Here is a 15,662-nt window from a genome sequence, read left to right as displayed (position 1 = left end):
TGGGAAGTGTAAGGATTCAAACTCAGCACTTTGGATCTCCTGGCTCACCCGTCTACCCTTCACGGGTAGAGCCAGTAACTGAAGAGACGTCTCACCTGCCATCTGAGAAAGTGGCTTTTTTGGGCAAATACCACGTTCCTCATTTATTTCCCCTTTCATTATTAGCTCATTGTGAACTAAGTGACCAAATGATCTTAATAAAATTGGCCTCTAAATACTGAATTATAAACTTGCATGAATCAGGATCATGTGTCCTGTCAGATTTTTCTCTTCCTTTTTTAATTGAGTTCCACTTTAACATTCTCAGTGAAATGTAACAACAGGATGCTCTGTTTCAACAGTTAGTCAGACCCAGCTGCTATGAAAATAATATGTTTGAGAAAATTGACTTGACATTTGATGGCCTTACGATTCTTCTGACAGGATATAATCAACTCATTAGGAAGAAACAGAAGCCTTCCTTGTATAGCCACGTATTTCTGGGCATGACCACATTCCCTCGGAGTGGGGTGGGCGAGCGTTCAGGGTGTGCTGGGGCTTCATGGCCTTGGGGCCAGCACTCAAAGTGACCGAATTTACTTTCCCTTCCTCTGTCCACTGCCCTTGATCTGACGAATGGGAAACATTACTTTCTTAGGCCAACAATTTCTTTTTTCTTCTTCTTTTCCTTCCCTGAAGTCTAAATTTATAACAAGGGCTTAGGATTTAAAAGACTCTCTCAGCCTTCCTTCTGCTCAGAACAGCTGGGACAGCTCTCTTGGGAAAGTGATTAGAAGCAGGAAGTGGCAATTGGGATTCCTGGTTTCAGTTCCCAGGCCGGGCCTGAGTTCTCTGTGGGACCCGAAGGGCTCATCTCAAGCCTTTGCTTAGTAGCTCATGCTTACAGCTTCCGGTCGCTTTTCTTGTGTATTCCCAAGCTAGCGATGTGGGGGGAGGGAGAGAGAAGCATCTCTGCAGCCTAAATGCCAGCTCCCTGGGACCTAGTCCGTGGTCAGACTTCAGTAGGCCACATTTTCACATCTGTAAAATGGAACCAATAAGGGACACCTTGAAAAGATACTGTGAGTGTCAGAGGCGGTCACATACAGAAAATCACTACAGAGTTCTTGGCATGTCTCCTAAATTCTATACTAGATTCATTTGCCTGGAACTGTCTGTAATTGTTTTAAGTCTTTCTGTTCAGTCATTCAGTCAATATATGCTTGACATCATGGTTTTTAAAAAATGGCCTTTTAGAAAAATAATCCTATCAAATATTAAATCGTTAAAATTATGATGATTTATATGCATTTCATGATTTTCAGCTTACAAAGTTTATTATTATTACTTTTTAAAGAGAGAGCATGAGAGTAGGGTGGGGAGGGGTAAAGAGAGAGGGAGAGAGAGAATCTTAAGCAGACTCCATGCTGCGCTTGGAGCCTGACGTAGGGCTCGATCTCATGACCCTAGATCATGACCTGAGCCAAAACCAAGAGTGAGACGCTAAACTGACTGAGCCACCCAGGTGCCCTACAAAGCTTATTATAAGGCTATTTTCACTTAATTGTTCTTATTTGCTGCATTATAACCTCCACCAGAAGAGGAACTGTGTCTTTCTTATTATCACTATATCCTGAGTATCTAGAAGAGTTCCCAGTACATAGAAGGCATTCTTTAGAGATGTGCTAAATGAGTGAATTAAGCAATTGACTAATTGTCTTCCCAAATATTGTCCAGTCTCTATGCTTGACTTCTTTCTGTGCGTCTGTACCAGGGATCAGTGAGCTATAGCCAGTGGGTGAAATACTGTCTGTTGTCTATTTTCGTAAATAAAATTTTATTTAAGCACAGCCATGCCCATCGTCTACATAGTGTCTATACCTGCCTTTTCTTTACAACAGCAGAATTGAACAGTTGTGACAGAAACTGTATGGATCACAAAATGCAAATTATTTACTGTCTAACATTTGACAAAAAGGTTTGCAGCCCTCTGCATTTACCAGGCGTAGAGTGATATTTCCAAAATGCAAATCTAATTATTTTACCGTCCCTGCTTAAAACACTCGATGACTTCAAATCGCCCTTGCAAAGAGGTCTAGGATTCTTCTGCCATCAAGTTCATGACCTGAATCCTGTCAATCTCTGCAGACTCATCAGTTGCTACTCTCCTTGCAACCACAGGTTCTTTTAATCTTTCAAAGGTACTGAGAACACTGTTCCTTCCCATTTTTGCTTGATAACCTCTACTCATCCTTCTTGAATTTGCTTACGTGACATTTCATCTGGAATGCCTTCCCTGAAGTTTTCGAGCTATGTTAAGAACTCCTTGTCTGTGGTCCAGTTACATCTTGTACTTTTCCTTTACACCGCTGATCAGCACTTTGTGAATGATGAAACCTTAGTTCTTAGGGATTGATTTGACCATAGCTACCCAAATAAGTGGAGAGGTTGGGACTTGCACTGAGATCTGTCTGAGTCCAATGGTCACTTTCTTTCTGCTACACCTTGCTTCTGATTAATTTATATATAAAATATTTTCAGCACGAGGGGGTCTGTGCAGGATGGTGCGTAGAGACTAAAGTGAAGTATGACCTTGGGATTTTCCTATAAATGCTCAGTCCTAGCCACAGACACAGTGAAAATGATAGCAGCAAAAGGCATGTGACAGTTGATTTGGGTGGAAAGTACTAAAAGTTACAGATGGATGAGCTCCACACTCAGCAGGGAGTCTGTTTCTCTTTCTCCTTCTCTCTCCCTCTGCCCCTCCCCCAGCTCTCTGTCTCTAAAATAAATAAATCTTAAAAAAACTTAAATTTCTTCTTAAAACACCCTTAACTTCTTCTGTTTCTATCCATTAAATGTTGATTTTCCTTATGAATTTTGACTTCAGGTTCTCTTATTCCAGCATGTAGCCCACTGCCTCAATAGAGATTCTATGAATAAAAAATTACTCTCATTCACTCCATTGGCTTTTACCTTCTATATGTAAACAGAAAATACTGGAACATAAATATTCTGCCCAGTGATCTTTTTTGTGAAATTCACCTTTGAATTATCTGCCACATCTACATATGGAGGTTCCATACACTTTTTTTAAAAAGATCTATTTATTGAGAGAGAGAATGAGAGAGAGAAAGAGGAGAGAGTGTACACGTGAGTTGGGGGAGGGGCAGGAGGAGAGACTCTTCAAGCAGACTCCCCACCGAGCATGGAGCCTGACATGGGGCTCAATCCCAAGACCCTGAGATCATGACCTGAGCAGAAACCAAGAATCAGACGCTTAACCGATGAGCCATCCAGGCACCCCCATACATTTTTTAAATTGATTACTTTAAAAGTAAATTCATCATCTCCTTCTTAGAATCTTTCCATATTCCTGAATTTCCTATCTCAGTGATTTCCAAAGTAGAAACATGGAAGTCATCTTTGATTCATTCTTTTTCCTCACCCCACCTCCCACAATGTCTTACTAATTTGATTACATGAATGTTTACTGAATATGGACATTTAGTTATTTCACAATTACTCACTGAACACTTGGTATGATTTAGGTACTGTGGCACATCACTACTACTGACAGTATCTTCATTTATGCTCTTGTTACAGTTTACCTGTAATAATAGTTTGTTTTTGTTTTTTGTGAGTGACTGGGGCCAATGTAAAAAGCTCAGACTAGTTAAGTAAGGATTAGTTGACAAGAGAATCAGTCAGACTAGATCAGTCTCTTCATTTTTTTAATCATAAGTTGACATTAGTTTGATTTATAACTAGAATCACATTTGATTCTACTTACATGGAATCATATAAGTGGTAAGGAAAAAAATATCATACAGACAATGAGTTAGAGAGAAAGGAAAATACAGCCAGTTGCATTAGGGTGATTGAAATGAAATGCTTACTCAAACAGAGTATTTTCTACTAGTTACAAGCACCAACACAGCCAGATGAATTGATACAGACTTCCACCTATCCAGTCCTACAACATCCATTACTTTGTTTGCAGTAGATCAATACTGGGGTTATTCTTTCTTTTGAGCTATGGGGGAAACACTCATTTCTGTTCTCTCTAGGCTTAAAAATAAGGTAGGTGCTCAGGGACCTTATGTCAAAAGTTGTAACAGTGCCTAGGAATAGCCCTCTGTTGTAAATTAGAAGTCTGGTATAGTAGTAGATTGCTTTACCATGAGTAACAAGACCCATTACCATCTTTCTGTGGGAGGCGGTCAGTGACCATAAACAAGTCATGTAAGCTCTTTGAGCCTCAGTTCTGCCATCTGTAAATTGGGGATAACTGCCTGACTTCTTGACACAGTTATTCTCAGAGTTATATAAAATACTGTATGTGAAACCCTTTGAAGATTGTAAGCACTTTATATGAAAATTTGATAATAGCTTTTCTGAGTGCTTTTATTAACTGTGTAAATTCAGGCCTCTGGTTACTTAATCTCTCAAATGATGTTTCCCCTCTGTTTAATGGGAATAATAATATCTCAAAAATCTGCAATGAAGATTACATGAGAGGTTTATGGCTCAATAACTGTTAGTTCCTCAGCTTTCTATAATCTTTCTCATGAGAAATATTCTTATGAATATGATCAAAATGTCAAACAAAAAATTTTAGTACTGCTTCCGTTCTGTTAGTCCTTATAATCATTTACAAACTTTATTAAAAGGAGTTGAAGTTCAGCTTGTTTTATTGGCTCTGCAAGATGTGTCTGACTGAAGATAGCATTAATTAATGGCTATTTTTCATTTGACTTTGAAGTCAGTTGAGAGGTAGACACAAGAGTTAAAATGTAGAGAGCAAACTGTCAGCTTTATTATTGATAGATCTATTGGCTTAGATGCATGAGCAAGTAACTTTGGTATTTCACCCCTGAAATACAATTACTCTGTCATAGACACAGGCAGACAGTCTAAAGACTGTCCCATCTGTGGGAACTCTCCTGATAAACTTATGGCACAAAAGGGCGGTGTAAAACATGTTTTCTCTTGTGAGCGGAAGGCTCCCAATAAAAGAGGTGAGACCAAGGGTCTGCAGCATATGTGACCAATTAGTTATCTCAAAATTGATCTAGATTCAGTGCATTACAGTCAAAATCTCACACATTTTTGTAGAAATTGACAAGGTGATTCTAAAACGTACATAGATCTCTAAAGGACTCAGAAGAGCCAAGAAAACTTTGGAGAAGGGAAATCAAGTGGGACAATGTACACTACCTGATTTCAGGATTTACTGTAAGCTGCAGTAATTGTGGGACTGTGAAACTGCTGACATAGATTCATACACAGTATACTTATGACAAAGGTGCTAGTGCGATTCAGTGGGAAATGGAAAACCTTTCAGTAGTGCTGAAACAATTGGATATTCGTAGGGAACAAAATCAATCTTAGTCCTCTACCTTACAGATCTAAATAAATGGAGATGGGTGCCTGGGTGGATCAGTGGGTTAAGCATCTGACTCTTGATTTCAGCTCAGGTCATGATCTCAGGGTCGTGAAATCAAGCCCCATGTCAGGCTCTGTGCTCAGTGGGGAATGTGCTTGAGATTCTCTCTCTCCCTCTCCCCCACCCTCTCTCTAAAACAAATATTTTTTAAAAACATGGAGAGACACACCTATGTTTATGCATTGGAGAATGTAATATTCTTTATTTTTTGAACAAAATATAAACTTTTAATTTAATTTAAATTCCAGTATAGTTTATAATCAGTGTTATGTTAGTTTCAGGTGTACAATATAGTGATTCAGCACTTCCGTACATCACCAGGGTTCATCAAAACAAGTACACTCCTTCACCTATTTCCCCCATCCCCCACTCACATCACCTCTGGGGACCATCAGTTTGTTCTCTATAGTTAAGAGAAATTGGTCTGTCTGTCTTTTTTTCCTTTACTTGTTTTGTTTCTTAAATTCCATTTATGAGTAAAATCATATGGTATTTGTCTTTCTCTGACTTATTTCACTTAGCATTGTACTGTCTAGCTATATCCACATTGTTGCAAATGGCAAGATTTCATTCTTTTTATGGCTGAGTAATATCCCATTGCATATATATATATATATATATATATATCACATCTTCTTTCTCCATTCTTCTATCAATGGACACTTGCGCTGCTTCCATAAATTGGCTATGGTAAATAACGCTGCTATAAACGGGTGCATGTATCCTTTCGAATTAGTGTTTTTGTATTCCTTGGGTAAATACCCAATAATGTGAGTTCTGGGTTGTAGGGTAGTCCTATTTTTAACTTTTTGAAGAACCTCCATACAGTTTTCCACAGTGGCTGTACCAGTTTGCATTCCCACCAACAGTGCATGAAGACTCCTATTTCCCCATATTCTTGCCCACACTTGTTGTTTCTTGTGTTTTTTTTATTTTAGCCATTCTGACGGGTGTGAGGTGATATCTCATTGTAATTTTTATTTGTATTTCCCTGATGATGAGTGATGTTGAACATCTATTCATGTGTCTGTTGGCATCTGTATGTCTTCTTTGGAGAAACATCTGTTTATGTTTTCTGCCCATTTTTTTTCTGCTCTCTGAATTTTTATTTAAGTTCCAGTTAGTTAACATACAGTGTAATATTAATTTCAGGTGTAAAATTTAGTGATTCATCACTTACACACAACACTCAGTGCTCATCATAGCAAGTACCCTTCTTAATCCCCATTACCTGTTTCACCCATCCACGTGCCCACTTCCAGTAACCCTCAGTTTGTTCTCTGTAGTTAAGTCTGTTTCTTGGTTTGCCTCTCTCTCTTTCTTCCCCCGTATGTGCATTTGTTTTGTTTTGTTTTAAGATTTTATTTATTTATTTGACAGAGAGAGAGATAGTGAGAGCAGGAACACAAGCAGGGGGAGTGGGAGAGGGAGAAGCAGGCTTCCCGCCGAGCAGGGAGCCTGATGCGGGGCTCGATCCCAGGACCCTGGGATCATGACCTGAGCCGAAGGCAGGCGCTTAACGACTGAGCCACCCAGGCGCCCCTGTGCATTTGTTTTGTTTCTTAAATTCCTCATATGAGTGAAATAATATGATATTTGTCTTTAATTGTATTATTTGGGGGTTTTTTGGTGTTGAGTTGTATAAGTTCTTTATATACTTTGGATACTGACCTTTATCGGATATGTCATTTGCAAATATCTTCTCCCATTCCATAGGTTGCCTTTTAACTTTATTATTTCCTTCACTGTGAAGCAGTTTTTTATTTTGATGTATTCCCAATAGTTTAGCTTATGTTTCCCTTGCCTCAGGAGACATATCTAGAAAAATGTTGCTATGGCCGATGTCAGTGACATTCCTGCCTGTGCTCTCTTCTAGGATTTTTGTGCTTTCAGGTCTCACATTTAGGTCTTTAATCCATTTTGAGTTTATTTCTTTGAATGGTGTGAGCAAGTAGTCCAGTTTCATTCTTTTGCATGTAGCTGACTAGTTTTCCCAACACCATTTGTTGAAGAGACTGTATTTTTCCCATTAGATATTCTGTCTTGCTTTGTCAAAGATAACTGACTACATAATTATAGGTTTATTTCTGGGTTTTCTGTTTTGTTCTATTGATCTATTTGTCTGTTTTTGTGCCAGTACCAAACTGTTTTGATTACTGCAGCTTTGTAATACAGCTTGAAGTCTGGAATTGTGAGAGCTTCAGCTTTGCTTTTCTTTTTCAAAATTGTTTTGGCTATTTGGGGTCTTTGTGATTCCATATAAATTTTAGGATAGTTTGTTCTAGTTCTGTGAAAAATGCTGTTGGTATTTTGATTGGGGTTGCATTAAGTGTGTAGGTTGCTTGGGGTAGTATAGACATTTTAACAGTATTTGTTCTCCCAATCCATTTAGCATGGAATGTCTTTCCATTTCTTTGTGTCATCTTTAATTTCTTTCATCAGTGTTCATAGTTTTTAGCATACAGGTCTTTTCATCTCTTCGGTTAGGTTTATTCCTAGGTATCTTATTATTTTGGTGTAATTATAAGTGGGATTGTTTTCTTAATTTCTCTTTCTGCTGCTTCATTATTGGAGTATAGAAATGCAACAGATTTCTGCACATTGATTTTGTATCCTTTGACTTTACTGAATTTGTTTATCAGCTCTAGCAGGTTTTTTGGTGGAGCCTTCAGGGTTTTCTATATGTAGTATCTTGTTATCTGCAGATAGTGAAAGTTTCACTTCTTCCTTGCCAGTTTGAATGCCTTTTATTTCTTTTTGTTGACTGCTGAAGCTAGGACTTCTAGTACTATGTTGAACAACAGTGGTGAGAGCGGGCATCCCTGTCATGTTCCTGACCTTAGGGGAAAAGCTCTTAGTTTTTCCCCATTGAGTATGATGTTTGCTGTGGATTTTTCATATATGGCCTTGTTATGTTGAGACATGTTTCCTCTAAACCAGAGAATATAATATTCCTAATATGGCAGTACTTCCAAAATTTAACTACAGATTCAAAGAAATATCTGTCCAAATTCTAGTTGGCTTTCTTTTGCAGAAAATGATACACTGATTCTAAAATTCATATGACAATGCAAGGAACCCTGACTAGGCAAAACAGTCCTGAAAAAGAACAAAGTAGAAGATGTTTCCCAATTTCGAAACTGACTACAAAACTCGATGGCAAGATTACGATGGTGTGGTTCTGACATAGGCAAAGACACATAAATGAATGGAAGAGAATTGAGCCTCCAAAAATAATATTACATTTGTGGTTAACTGGTTTTTGACGAGAATGCCAAGGCAATGTAATGGGGAAAGAATGGTGTTCAACAAATGGTGTTGGGACATCTGGATATCCACACTGACAGAAGTGGAGTTGGATACCTTCCTCATACCATGCACAAAAATGAACTCAAAATGGATTATAGATCTAAATGTAAGAGCTCCAACTATAAAAGTTGTAGAAGAAAACATAAGAGTAAGTCCTTGTGAATTTTGGTTATGTAATTTTTTTTTTTTTAGTTACAACACCAAAAATCAAGCAAAAAGAGAAAATTGAGCATTGGACATCATCTAAATGTAAAACTTTGCACTACAAATTACACAGTCAAAAAAGAAAAGAAAAGGCAGTCTGCAAACATAATGGAATAAAAGATTTGTAAATTGTGTATCTGATGAGGGACTTGCAATCAGAATATACAAAGAACTCTTAAAACTCAGTGATTTAAAAAACCTCAAAAAATTGTCAAAGTATATGAACATTTCTCAAGGAAAGACATGCAAGTGGACAATAAGTTCATGAAAAGATATTCAACATTACTAGTCATTAGGGAAATGCAAATGAAACTGAAGTGAGATACCACTTCATGCCCAACCAGGACAGAAAGGATGATAACAAATGTTGGCGAGAATGTGCAGAGATTTCACCATACCTTGGTGGGGGAAATATAAATAGTGCAACTTCTGTGGGAAACAGCTTGGCAGTTCCTCATAATGTTAAAAACATGGATTTATCATATAACTCTTAATTCCTAGAAATTCTAATTTTAGATAAATACCCAAGAGAAATGAGAACATGTGTCCACACATACGTAGGTTCTTAGCACCACTATTCATAATAATAAAAAGTTGTCAATTCTCTAAATGTCCATCATCTGATGGATGAATGGATAAAATATAGTATCTTCATACCACAGAGTATTAATCAGCAATAAGGAAGAATGAAATTGTGGTGTATACAACAAGATGGATGAACCTTGAAAACATCATGCTCAGTGAGAAAAGCCAGTCACAAAAGACCCCATATTGTGTGATTCCATGTACATGAAATAGCAAGAATAGACAAGTCTATAAAGACCAAACATGGATTAGTGGTTTCCTAGGGCTGAGAGAAGGGGGACGGGGAATGACCTAAAGGCCATTGTGTTTCTTGTGGGGGTAGCAAAAATGTTTTAAAATTAGTTCCTAGAGATGGCTGTAGAACTCTGTAGATAGGCTAAAATTCACTTAGTTTTATACTTAAAGTGAATTTAATGTATGGTGTGTAAATTATATTTCCACAAAGCTCTAAAAAAAATCAACCCTGAGCGGGGCGCTGGGGTGGCTCAGTCGGTTAAGTGTCCGACTCTTGATCTCAGCTCAGGTCTTGATCTCAGGGCGGTGAGTTCAAGCCCTGCATCGGGCTGCAGGTATTAAAAAAAAATAAAAAATCAGTCCTGAGGGAGGGATATTATTATTGATATTACTTTACAGTTGAGGCAAGCAAGGCCACAAAAAGCACAGCTGGTCAACTCAGGATTCCAGTCAGGCCCCAGCTGATTACAAAGCTCACGTTTTGTCCCCATATGTCCAGTCTGAGGAACGGAATCGTATGCATATCCCACTGTTTAATGTAGACAATGAACAGCAGAATTCAGAGTGGAAGGCAGCCGTACATGGTGGTGTTATGTCCTTGGCACACTGAATCCTGAGCACTGTGATTAGAAGCAGTGGGCTGGAAAAAAGGAAGCTCAGAAAGGGGATAATAACCTGAATATGGGTGTTTATAGTCTTCTTAAGGAGGTTGTAAGGGCGATGAGCCTGCATTTTGAGAAATAAGGAATCAGAAGCTCAGAGAGGTTAACTGGTTCACCTAAAGTCACATAGTTAACAAGTGGTGGGCATCATACATCAAATACTATGGGTTTTGGATTTTCCCATTTTTTTTTTTCCTGCAGCGAATGTTGTGGGAAAAACACTCCCCTTTATTGTGGCAAGATTTACTCATATTATTGTCACTCACTACTTAAATGAAACAAAATAACTCTCAGCATTCTCATTGGCTAGGTTGTTTCTTGAAACAATACACGATGCATCATAAGTTTTAATTTCTTAGAGGTGGTTGGCCTTCATATGTTGCAAGTAGAACAATCTAAATATGTGAATAGGTTTAAGCTGTTATAAAGACAGTAAACGGCTGGAATGTTTCATGCCACAGACTCTATAACAACTCTCTTCATCAGGAATGTTCCACATTCGCAATCTTATTGTTCTCTATTTCTGAGCATGTATATTTAAAAATAGATCTTCATGAGTCTGTAAAGACTCACCCTTCAAGTATTAAGGTGTCAGAAGTTCTTGGAACATACTGTTCTGGTGATAGAGACAAGGGAGTTGTATGTTCCAGGTAGGTTAGTCAGTGGACCATCGTGGCCGGCTGGTCACCCCAGTGAGTGATATGAGGGAAAGGGATTGGTGTCAGGAGCCTGCAGTGAGAATTTATGATATCGGAGAAATTACTGTGCCTGCCAAAGCTTTCAGAAGAGGAGCCGGCACTTAAAGAGGGCATTTTCACTTCTCATGTCTCACTGGAGCCTGGCAGATTTGGAGATGTATATTACTGTCTCTATTTTAAAGATGAGGAACCTGAAGGCAATGAGGTTACAGAGATTGGTCATTGTCATGGAGATGTAATTGGCAGAGTTTGGCATTTGACCCCAAGTCTGTCTAAAGCTGAAGACAACGTACTTAATAGCTCCAACCCATGGCCTCCCCACTGCCTCCTGAACGTGGAGTCCGAGATACCAACACTCTGAATGGCATCATCAGTGTGAGATGGAAAAACCTGGATTCGAATCCAGAGCAGAAGCAGATCTTTGTTCTTGATGTCTCAGGCCAACTTGTCTTTAAAGGAAACAGCCCTGAAGAGGGAGGGAATAAAGTTGGTCTCCTCTCTGCCACTTTAGTGTATGTGACCTTGGGAAAGAAAGCCACGCCATCTCTCTGAGCTTTGATCACTTCACATCTTGTGACACGGATCTACTAGTCTTCCCTGCTAACATCACAGGATTACTGTGAGTGTTAAAGTCTCAGAGGTGGAAGGATGGTGAAAATATGGGGTATAGTTGATTCATTCAGATCCGTGATTCTTTGCTGATTGAGAAAAAGGTAGAGGGTGCTGAGAATCATCTTTCTGATTGCCCCCGCTTCTTGATTTATTTCTGCTCTGTGACCACACTCCCCACCCCGTGGCCACCACGTGGCGAGGGTTTTCACCCTTACCCCATTTGCTACATTGGAGTACAGATATCCAACCAGCAGTATCAGAAGTTGACAGATTAATTCTAGGACATTAGTAATTCACGGTCCAGACTTCTCAGGTGCTTTTGCATTTAAATTCCTCTTATAAAACAAGGGCTCATAATCTGGAGTCCCACTCATTTATAGGCTTCAGGGAGCTCGTAAAACATTTGAAATTGCATGAAAAATTGCCTCTATTTGTGCCTTTTTCTGGGTGGAGGCTTCAGAGTTGCTGTCAGATTCTTAAAAACCCACTGAACCTAAAGAGTTAAGAAATTTCTCTTGGAGGGTACAGTCTCATGACTAGGTGGCAGTCTCCTGATTAGAATCTCCAGGCACTTGCAGGGTTGTTCCCCTCTCATAACCATATGCAGTGGACCATTTAGTCCTTAAACTCAAATTTCCCTCCAAGCCCACTTTGCCAGCTGAGACTTCCATCATCTATTGTCAAGAGTACTGAAATGTTTGAAATGGTCTTCCTGCCTCTACTCTTGACCTGTGAGCCATCTTCTTTAGTAGTGTCACAATGATCTCTTCAAAACACAGATAACAACCTGTCAAAATCCCATTTAAATGGGCTCCCTAACATCGTCTGTGCAAAGCCCACACTCCTTTGGCTTTATTATCATGGCCTTCGAGGCCCCTGACTACCTGGCTCCATCCCAACTTTTTAGCCAAGTGCCTCTCCTACTCCCCTCTGTGGACCTTACGAACCCTGTTCCAGGTGACTCCCCACTGTTATACTTTGATTTTGCTGTTTCCTCTGTTTGGAATACCCTTTTGGCTTCTACATCTTGCAAACTCCTTCCCAGTCTTTCAGGCTCAACATCACAATGGCACCTCCATTGGGAACCTTCTCCCTATCCCTGTATTTTCCTTCCTAGAATAGTGAGTCACCCCTTTTTTAACCTCCAAATCTCATTTTTTACATAATTATTTCTACCAAACTGTGTTTCCTTAATTATGCAGATATCTCCTTCCCCTACTGTACTCTGATCTTTATATTTTCAGAGGATGAGCAAGACCAATCATTGACAATAAGGAGCTCAGAGAGCTATAGTTTATAAATAAAAGTTTGTCGAATAAAAAAACCAATAATTTAATAATTAATGTTGAAGAAGTAGGTACCACTGCAAACAACAGGGAGTGGGAACTGGGGTCAGTGTGAAGCTTTCACCATGCTTGACAAATCACACCTCACATTGGTTACTGCTTTAATTCATGACATGGAAATAGAAGGTCAGTAATCATGTATTGGAAAGAATTGGGTCCACGGATACAGCTAACGTATTGGAAAGAACATTGACTTAAGAGCCCTAGATGTTAATATCAGCCCTGCTATTAACTCCTCTTATGGCACTGGCCAAACTGGTTCTTGTCTGAGGGTCTCAGTGTTCATAGCGAAACAGTGTTAAACCAGAGTATCTCTTAGATCACTTCCAGTACTAACATTTTATGAGTCTAAGAAAATATACCATAACCCCACATTCTGGGCTGATTTCCTGACCCTGTTTGGCAAAGACAAGTAGAAATGTGAGAACTACTGAACCTCAATGAAAAAAAAACAAAACCCCCCCCAAAAAATCCTATCTTTTTATTCCAGGGCCTTTGGTCAGGAGGCAGTGGAGAAGGAACGTTCTAGTGGTATTGATCTGGGATTCTGTAAAGATACCTCAATTGTGTGAAACTCTGGCATTAGTGTCTGATTTCCCAGAAGAGCTTTTATGAGCCTCTCCTGAGTCAAAGATTCCCTGCAGGACCATCCAGAATTATGACTCAAGCTTGGTAAGTTAATAGGAGGGTCAAGAAGCCAAAAGGCCATGGCAGAAATCAAGATCTTAAATCCAGACCACACCCCAAGTCTGGCTGAGGTCCTTGGAGCATATAAGCATGAATCAAATGGCCCTCTCTTAAAGAGAATGGGCAGAGTTAACTTTTATCTTTGTGTGCTGGAACATTTCTCTCATGAAAAAGGGTTCTGGTGTAGGGAGAAGGGTACTAGACCTATTTCACCTTACTGTGTCAGTTCCCTTTGGAAACTGTAATCTCCATGGGCCTCAGTTCCCCCATGTGTGTAGTGGGAGCAGCCTCCCTTTTGCTACTCTGTGTTGTTGGGAGAAATAGATGAATCTGTGGATGTGAAAGCACTCTGTAGACTGTGAGATGGGACTACCTATGGGGGAGTTGATAAGAGGGAAGAAAATCGAAGAAAATAATATCCTTTCTATAACTCCTGGCTCATTTTATTCCTAACCTTGATTGGTTTCTCTCTCAGAGGTGACCATTTTGGAACTTTAGCTTGAATTGCTTGGTCTCTGAAGACAGAAGCACAGAATGCCAGAACCCAGGATATTTAGGCATGAAGTTATAGCAACTGCTAGACATCAACACTTAGTAGTAGAAAGGAGGAGTGCTCAAGTCGATAAGCAAATTTTACTCTTCACGAGACACTGATTCCAGAAGAAGGTAAAAATAAATATTCATTTACCTCTCGTTTGAGTTGTGTATTTCAACCCACATCAGATCACAGCTTGCAGGGAGTTTGGATTGGCTTCTCTGGTCTGTTCACCTTCCTCCCAAATCATCACCTGGCATAGCTGCATTTTTTTTTTTTAACTAGTCATGCACCTGTATTAGTTTTCTGCAGCTGCCATAACAAATTACCATAAACAGAGTGGCCAAAATGAAAGGATTCTATTGTCTCACAATAAGATCAGGTGTCCACAGGCCTCTGCTCCCTCAGGAGGTGCCAGGCAAGGGTCAGCTGCAGGTCTGTCTCCCAGCTCCCAGTGGTTCCGTGGCTTGTGACAGCATCGCTCCAGGCTTCTGTGGTGTTTCTCTCCCTGCTACATATCTGTGTTCAGATTTCCCTTCTTATAAGGACACTAGTGCTACTGGATTAGAGGCTGCCCTTCTCTAGTATGACTTCATCTTAGTTAATTACACCTGCAATGACGTTATTACCAAATAAGGTCCATTTTGAGGTGCAGAGGGATCAGGACTTTAACATACAGAATTTGGTGGGGGCATACTTCAACCTGTGACACCCCCCACCTTTGTCAGGAGAGAAACGTTTTTGCCCTTTGGACTCTCTCATCTCCACCGCCCATCAGCCTGGTTATGAAGTCCCTCCACCCACTTGATGTCTCTGCTGACTTCACTCCCCTCTCTCTGGCCTTGGGCTTAGAGCATTCATTCATTGGAGTTTATGTTAAATAGGATGGGCAGAGGGGGAGACGAACCATGAGAGATGATGGACTCTGAAAAACAAACTGAGGGTTCTAGAGGGGAGGCGGGTAGGGGGATGGGTTAGCCTGGTGATGGGTATTAAAGAGGGCACGTTCTGCGTGGAGCACTGGGTGTTATGCACAAACAATGAATCATGGAACACTACATCAAAAACTAATGATGTAATATACGGTGATTAACATAACAATAAAAAATAAAAAAAAATAGGATGGGCAATGTGTATTAGATCCTCTATGTGGGGAGAGAAAGAGAATGAAGAGTTATTTGAAGCGGCTGGCATCAGAATGGAGGACATTTTATGGGCAGTATTGGCTTCCTATCCGGAAATTTCCAATGATTTAATGTAATACAAATATCTATCTTGATTTACATGGTTCCCTTCCATAATTCTACTTTAGCCAGGGAGGGAAGGTAGACAACATTTCTTTTCTTTTCTTTTTTTTTTTTT

General features: G+C 39.7%; 1 long non-coding RNA gene across 1 annotated transcript; it reads right to left on the bottom strand.

Moving 5' to 3' along the window:
• Positions 1–2,840: 2,840 nt before the first annotated feature.
• LOC141372769 (uncharacterized) lies at positions 2,841–15,370 on the bottom strand. Its single transcript, XR_012378173.1, has 3 exons — positions 15,105–15,370; positions 14,454–14,811; positions 2,841–2,912 (listed from the first exon to the last, which is right to left on the bottom strand). It is a non-coding gene; the product is annotated as an uncharacterized lncRNA (long non-coding RNA).
• Between the last annotated feature and the right edge of the window lie 292 nt (positions 15,371–15,662).

This window comes from Callorhinus ursinus, unplaced genomic scaffold, assembly GCF_003265705.2.
Source record: "Callorhinus ursinus isolate GAN/ISIS: 27379988/994484 unplaced genomic scaffold, GSC_fseal_2.0 scaffold5, whole genome shotgun sequence".
Lineage (NCBI taxonomy): Eukaryota > Metazoa > Chordata > Mammalia > Carnivora > Otariidae > Callorhinus > Callorhinus ursinus.
This window is presented reverse-complemented; position numbering and strand designations above follow the sequence as displayed.